At 29.2% G+C, this 8,558-nt stretch overlaps 1 long non-coding RNA gene across 1 annotated transcript; it reads right to left on the bottom strand.

Moving 5' to 3' along the window:
* Positions 1-1,150: 1,150 nt before the first annotated feature.
* LOC136796556 (uncharacterized) lies at positions 1,151-5,527 on the bottom strand. Its single transcript, XR_010844279.1, has 3 exons — positions 5,328-5,527; positions 3,400-3,526; positions 1,151-1,576 (listed from the first exon to the last, which is right to left on the bottom strand). It is a non-coding gene; the product is annotated as an uncharacterized lncRNA (long non-coding RNA).
* Between the last annotated feature and the right edge of the window lie 3,031 nt (positions 5,528-8,558).

Below are 8,558 nucleotides of genomic sequence, written 5' to 3' on the forward strand. Positions count from 1 at the left end.
TTAAGGTCTAGACCAGGCAACAAGTAAATTTAAGCCGAGGGACCTAATTTAACCGAATATCTAAATTGATTAGAGGCTCAGAAACCAAACGATAAACTTCGGCCAGTCAAAGTAATTTTAGGCTCTATTTGATTTGACCCAAATATATATTTCCCAGAGCGCTTGGTTCTGAAGGCCGTTGGTTCGATTCCCATCTGGGTCAGTCAAACTTTATTTTACGACGGGCCCGAGGTAAGGGTCTTGACATTCCCACTCTGGAGCTGTATAGTTCTTTAATGGAGGAATTGAAAAAAATACATAATTTTGAAAGAGAGAAAGAGATAGTTGTAAAGACATTTCAAACGAAGGCATAAATAAAACTCTAAAGGGGGATCCACATGTTGGCCGCTCGCCACGAATCGGAGGCTTGTACAAATGCTCGGTAAACAAAAAGGGACCATCCACATGTCAGTGTTATTCAGAGAGGCAAGCATGGCGGACGTACAAGTGGTTTCAGCCACTACACTGGAATTATATTATTTTTATTACAAAAAAAAAAGAAAATGAACGGAAATTAAAAATAAATAAATACGATTAAATATAAAACTTATTATAAAAAGTACCTACAAACACCTTTAACCTCCTAACAGCTTCTCAGTTGCAACCAGACAGAGAACAATGGTGGAGATGCTACACGAGCGCTCTCACAAACCTCTTTGACCTGTGTCCAAAAAACCGACTCTCGACGGATCGGCAACGAGCTTAGGCCAACTCGTATCCACATGCTCGCGCATTTCTAAGTTCGCCATGGCTTGGCCAACATGTAGTGGCCCCTTAACAGTTCAATGTGGTCGGTTTCATCCCGCTAAATTGCCATGAGTTAAATCCAAAAGCATTATATTTGAATATGGACTGCAAAACTACTTCTTCTCCGAAGGTAATCATTAGAAAAATTTGACTAAGTTCAATTTGAATACTAAGTGACATTTTTACGTCCAGTTTCACAAATTGCCAATAAAGAAAAGTCTATAATTAGTCAATTCAGTTTGGCAAATCTAATGGAAATTGCTACCGACTATTGATACGTGTATGATTAATACAAATTACTTCACAGACCCAAAAAAAAAAAGAAAAGGAAAGGAAGGCATGGTCCAGGTGCGGTATTAAAAAATAGTAATAAAAAATCAAATAATAATTAAACTATTTAATGTGAGCTAGCATTTTGAAGGGCTTCTTCAGGGCTAAACAAGATACAAACAGCTAAAATAATGCCACAAAGTAAGAGAATATATAGCAACAAACAAATTAATTTTGGTTTAGAAGTACATTGTTGCTTTGTAAGTTTTTCAAGTACTACAAACTTGTACAGTGTAAGAGTTTGAGTGCTGGCAGACACATGTTCGTCTTATGGGTCTAGAGATATATTTTTTCAAAAATCAAAAATTTTATACGAACAACTAGAAATTAACAGTTTGTGAATTTATTTTGTCAAATATCATAAACACTACAACTCCTAAAAAGATAAACGTTATAAACTATTTTATAGTAAATTTAACAAGCGTTGAGTACCAACAGACATCTGTACGTCCTACAGTTTCTGAAACAAATTTTTTCATAAATCAAACTTATCGTCCGAACAACTATAAATCAATTTATTTTAGGAAATATTATGAAAACTACTATTCCTACAAAGGTAAAGGTCATAAACTACTTTATAGTGCGTCAAACTAGCCTTAATTTGAGTGCTAATAGACATCTATTCGTCACATAGTTCCTGAGATATAGATTTCTCAAGATAAATTAACTAACTACTAATCTTTCAGTAAATTTTTAGAAATGTTATTTTTAAATAAGCTATGTCACGGGAACTATTCGACGTAAATAGCTCTATTAGGGCTTACATTTTAGCAAATTTATTCTTTTCTAAATGATGTTCCTTTAGATTTTCTTGTGTTGTTGGTAGTTTTTAAGAGGTAGAGGTCCGAATGAAAAATTAATGTTTTTTAAGGTTTTGAAACTGCTGCTATTTTTTATTCTCCCTACCTATACTTGACTAGTAACTATAGTTTTCATTAGAGTAATAAAAAAATGGAGGGAAATAACTGCCTATTTTTCATCCCTGCTCTTGTACTATAGGTACCTCCTCCTTGACCTTAACCGATTTCATTAGTTAAGTTAGGAGATACCCCATCAATCTCCTTTTTAATCTACGGTAGTTGTCAGGAATGTTCGTTGCGGCCATATATTGCACTAGTTTATTGATGTGGTAGAGTTAGTCATGAAATTTCTTGTATGATGTTTTAATGTGGTCTTATATGGTGGTGTAAATCTGTGTGCAATGTTCTGTTAATGACATACTATGGAGGTCTGTAATCTAACGTAATGTTTTTGATTTGAATGTTTTTAGTTTGTTTATATCACTTTTTTGACTGTCCCGTATATTTTTTTAAGAGATATTAAAAAAATACCAATTTTTATGTTTTATGTTGTTTAATATTACCAATACCGTTAGTAAATAAAAATGTATTACCTTTACAACGAAATAATTAGCTATTGCTAAAAGTTGATTATTTCACAAGTGTCATATTTATCACTATTTTGATAAAAGGTGGTGGTGTTTTTCGGAATTAACAATGATTTATAATAATGACATCAGGTTCTGATAAAAAACACAAAATCTGTAATCTGATGAAATCCTCTATTAAATCACTGTTCTAAGATTCATTTTTTTATTCTATATTTTTGTAGCTCTAATCACCGTAATTTAGTTATTAAATAATGCATTAAAATAAAAAATATATATAAAAAAGCTTATTCAAATCGGTGCTAAAGTGATTACGGAGAATTTTCAACATGAATAAAAAAAAAAAAAAAAAATTGAACATTTAAAAATGTATGATTAAAAAGATTTAAAAACTGTCTAAAGAAAATAAGCTATTTTGAAAGGATTATAGGTTGAATCAGGAAACTAAAGAAATTTGAACTAATAATCAGAATTAAAGGATTTATGTTGCTCTTTAGATCAACGGACTAATACCTTTAAAGATTATGAACGGAAGAGATTTTCAAAATGTAAACTATTTAAGCTCTATTACGTTCAATTATTTTTTTAATATATTCAATTAAATATTTTTAAATGATACTAGGTGTACCTAGATTACTTCTGGAGCTATTCGTCTAAGTATTAAAAAAAAAAAGTTGAAACCACTATATGCGATTACACTATTACTATTCTATGCCATTAATGCTCTAAATTCTATGATTCCATGCACATAATACATGAATTGAATACTATTGTGTTTTTATACAATTTGTTGGCAAGGAAAAAGTTAAAATCTTGAAACGTTCAAAATACACTGGAATTACTATAAATTATACAAAATTTGCAATAAGAAATTCAAAGTTTTTTGTTGTACTTACCGCCCTTATCACATACGGGGTCATTGACTCGTGTATAATTAATTAATGGTTATTGAAAATTAATAATTAGAATAGATAGTGAGGTAGAGTAATCTTCATTGTAGAATATCTTCAGGAGAAGTGTCATCTGTAACAGAAAATTAAAAATTAAAAAATAAATAATCCAGTATAATATCAATTCACAAATATTTACGATACAATTTGGACAAAATAAATAAAAATTAAAATATTAATGAAATGCACAGAGAAAGACAATTCAGTCATTGGGATGGAGTTAATCTTGAGATGATGCCAGTTTTGACGAAATTTCGAAACTATCAATAATCATTTATGATTTCACGATTTTCTTGTCACTCCATGACGCTTAAATTTGGTTTAAAGACATTAGATAGCTAAAATGATCTTAGCCAAAATATCATTTGATTACTTTTAACACTAACTCCACGAAGAAAGAAGTAACTCAGAAATTGTGATAGAAGATGAATGCCCAATAAATGAAAATGCCAGATAACAATAAAGAATTTGAAGGGAAAATTAAAATGCTTCTAATTTCTGCTACTAGAATTGGCAAATCGATTGCTTAATTCAGATACTGGCTTAATTCTGAGTTCCCAGAGAGTCTGGAATTTCCTAATTAATATATTTGTATTATTATATTCATTACTACCTTACCAATTCAATAAATGTTTTTTTATTGTGACAGTATTGATTTAATGACCTACGCCTAACAAAGAAGTGGATATTATGAAAATGGCATATTGAATAAGAAGAACTTTGGTGAGATCGTCAAATGACGTAAAGGCATTTACAGGTATGGAAATGAAGTCAGGATGGGTAATCTTCGAAACTTTAGAAATTTTGTGCTATGCTTTTAAAAACATTTTTATGTGAATATATTAACTACAGTCGTCTTCCTTTCGTAGAACATATTAAAAGTTAAACTCTTATCTATTGGGACTATCGATCCACGCGTTATTCCCAGATGCCACCGCAACGCCCCGCGTTATTAGAATTCCTATTAACGGAATTAACGCCATCTGAAGATGCGACAGCAAACAGCAGACGCTGGATCCACATCTGCATGGGGCAGCTGTCGCGCCACGCATCTGCTCAATCGCACGCTGCCTCTAATTGCTCAAAAGCGACGCATGCTGTACACATTTTTTAGTGTACGTTATGTGCAGCATGGCCACACAGATGACGCTGCGGATGACCAGGTTAAAGGAAACAACTGGGGAAACGATGGCTGAAATTTAAGACATAAGAGGGTGGACAATGGACAAGACAGTCCAAAGATTTACAAACGGTCCGAAAATAGTGGATTTTTGCTTTGAAAAGTCCCCCAAATGAATCTCTGTGATCTGTAAAGAGAAAAAGATCCTTACGAAGAGAAAATATTTACCTATTTCCAAATACTAATCTGTTTTTTAAAACGCTTTTTAGTTAAAAACAGGAGTAAAAGAAAATTCAAAATTTTTTGTGCCACTTTATTACCATATTTCACTCAATTATATGAAAAAACTTATTTAGTAAATTATGTGCACAAATTAGGTATCCACATGTTTGGGGGTGGTTTTGGGGTAAAAAAGTCCAATTTTTTTCTGACCCATTTTTCAAAAATAATATTGCTTTGAGTACAATAAATAAAATTCATTGAAAACTAATGTTCTGTATTTAGAAAACATTCAAAATTCAAGATATTTTAAAAAAACTGTGATAAAATTAATACGATACAAATTGTATATCAATGATTTTTATCGGCAGTCCTTTTAAGGTAGTACACTACTGAGATGTTCAAATTCATGGAAAATGTTTAAATGGCACGTAAAAATAAAAGTGACATAACTAAGATAAATTTTTATCGACTTGGACATAGATCTACACTGGGAAAGGTAAATATTGGATAAGATGTCCAATTGGACCCTTACTCAAAGATAAAGAAATTCAAGAGCTTTTAATTTTATATTTTTTATTGTCCGCTGTTAGCTGAGAATAGCCTGTCAAAATTGTGATAGAGTTTATTTTATAACAATTAATGTTATATTTTCAATATTAGTTCTATAAACAAATTTAAATGTAATTTTAAATAGAAAAGATATGTTTCACTGCTAATGCTCGAAGGTGTAGCGAAAGCAACCAGCAAGTGGTATTGGTTCAGTTATCAACGCTAAATTTATACATCTCCTTATCTATATGAGATTTTCATGGATAGATTAATGGTTTAACTTGTCGATTTTTTTCCTTCTTTGCATCATAAATATTTGTCTTTATCTTCTATTTAGCAAGCAATAAAAATTCCTTTGCTTTCCATTTAAAGAAAAATAGGAAGAGTATCTGTCCTCTGTCGTATATGAAAAAATTAATTAATATAAAAAAATACTACAGCATAACTCGACGAGGTCTTAAAGCAAAATAATTGATCCGGAAGAAAAAATTTATAAGTGGTAACTTTTTAATATATCCTCCACGACTTTGAGGATAGGAACAGTATTTGATTGAAGATGGAGTTGTAGTAATTACAATACGGGTCTTAAAATCTTTAATTATTTTTCATTACTACTACTATGTATCAAGTTATAGTATGATATTAATAATAATACTATTGGAGTTCTGGCAATGGTCAGATTCTCCACTGAAGTTGAGTGTTTGCGGCTTTAGTGCACTTGCTCAGCGTCCACTGGCTCACTACCAGTGATGCGGCAAGAGGGATGCGCTGGGATCTTTTGAGCTCTGCTCTACCCCTCACACGTGGGGGATAGAGTTGTCTCAGAAATCCGCAGGTCGATTGTGTAAATATTGTATATTAGACTGTAAATGTGACTATAGACTATATCATTTTATCACTATGTTATTTTATCACTATGTTATTTTATTTATTTATTTTTCATACAGATAGTTTAATTATGTTCATTTTGTTTATTCTTCTGTTTGTATATATTTTAAGCATTTTTTTATATATTTTTTTTTTCATTTATTTAATTTATTTTATTTTAGTATGTATGAGATCATTCATCACTATTACTTATTGCCCACAACTGTGTGGCAGATTGTAATATCTATCAATAAATAAAAAGTAAGTTTTCAAAAAAAAAAATAATACTATGATAATAGTAATTATATTAGCTGTGAAATATTATTTAGTACTAATTTATAATTTATTTTAAAGTAGGTATTATGGCTAGAAATTTTTTTTTTCTTGATCTCATTTAATTAATAGGTTGAATTGTATCCAAATACGCGAATTGTCTTTCATTACAACAGTATATAAATATCAAATAAGTACATAGCACACTGAAAGTTCGGAATAACGCTAGGATTCTTCAAGAAATATTTATAAACATATTTTATCAGGATCTAATTTAATTTATAGGTCGCATTATATCCAGAGAAGTGTACTGTTGTCAATTATGACAACATTGTTATTATATATAAATATGAAATAAGTGTATAGTCTACTGAAAGTCCAGAACAACACTAAGATTCTTAAAAAAAAAGTTGAAAAGATTCTAAACTTATACAGTCAATTAATTTCTAATTCATAACATTAGAATGTCTTGAGTTAATCAAAAAAAAATAAGAGACATTCCTAACTTTATTGGATAATGAATGAAGATGAGCTCTATATATTTTTCCAGTTGTGGAGTATTTTTTTTTATTTTACTGGGTTTCTATCATTATTTTTCAATAAGGTCCTTTTTTTATTTATTTCTACTATTATTATTTAATGTTTTTATTAAAACAAAAAACAATTTTTAATAATTTTTTTCAATAAAAACAAAATATAAAATTAATTAAATGGTATATTTAATTTCTTAGTAGTAATTATAATACGATTAGTTAATAATACAACATAATGTTTGCAGCTATGGACAACAATCATGATTTTTCGTGATATTCGGTATATAATTTTATCCATTTCAAATTCGTCTTGATACTAAAAATTAATCATTTTAAATGAACGAAATTCATTTTGCTGAGAACAAGAGACTTCAAATTTCTAAAAATCAGAGCCTGAAGAACTCCTAATACAAATATTTCATATTTATATTTTTTGACAACAATAATTCACATACAGGAGAGAAATGAATTTTGATGATATGATCTCCTCAATTAAAAATATTTTAATTTTTTCAAATCTGCTTAAGATTCTTTAATTAGAGCACTATATACTGAATAAAATTTTTATTTTAATCGCCTAATCTCTGATTTTCATTCCACTGATTTATTTTAGAAATTTTATTTTATTTCAACAACTTTTAACTCTAAATTAAACTTTTAGTTACATCATTTTGCTGAAGGTTATGTATAATATAGGGAAGAGCTAAGCCCATATCTCAGGCAACAGAACCTATTAATTCAATTATTGTTAATTTTTCCTTAAATTGTTAACCGTGAATTATAATCCATAGCTGTAACGTAATAATTTCTTTGTTTTGCTATTATTTTAATATTGATGATGATGATGATGATGATAAATTAATGCTTTTGGCATTTATCTTCAATTCCTTTATCTTTACACTTAAAAAAGTACGATGGAATTTACGATTTCATAAAAAAAAACAATAGATTTATTGATGAAGATAAACTTTGTTTTAGCAAGGATTTAGGTGTGTCCCCTTTTATATTAAATGCGATTGTAAACACTATTATAAACCAATCGAATGAATTAGTCTAATTCTTGAGATTAGACGCTTAATAAACTTCGTAAAAACTCTATTTCGCGATAAATTTATTTATTTATAAAAGATATTCGAACTGAACGGTAATATATGTATCAAAGTACTTATAATAAAATAACCTGTATGCTAAAATAATAACGAAATAAAACACAAAAATCAAATACTTACAATTAAGAAATATATTATTATAAAGTAATTATGAAAAAAAGAGGTCTAAAATCATAGGCATTAAAATATTTACCTTATATGAATAATAGAAAGAGATTTTTAATTTTTTTTTTATTATTAATATTCTATTGTTTGTTTTTTTTCTTTATATTTCATTTATCTGTATACATATTAGCGATTCATAACTTTTTAATACAGTAAAAAACCTAGCCAAATGTATTGTGAAAGGAAAAAAAATTAACTATCAAAAGTTAGAACTATATAGCAGATACGAACTCATTGAAGATTAAATACGGATATCTGTACGTCTAA

Source organism: Halyomorpha halys, unplaced genomic scaffold, assembly GCF_000696795.3.
Source record: "Halyomorpha halys isolate HHAL.00 unplaced genomic scaffold, Hhal_1.1 Scaffold678.1, whole genome shotgun sequence".
Taxonomy (NCBI): domain Eukaryota; kingdom Metazoa; phylum Arthropoda; class Insecta; order Hemiptera; family Pentatomidae; genus Halyomorpha; species Halyomorpha halys.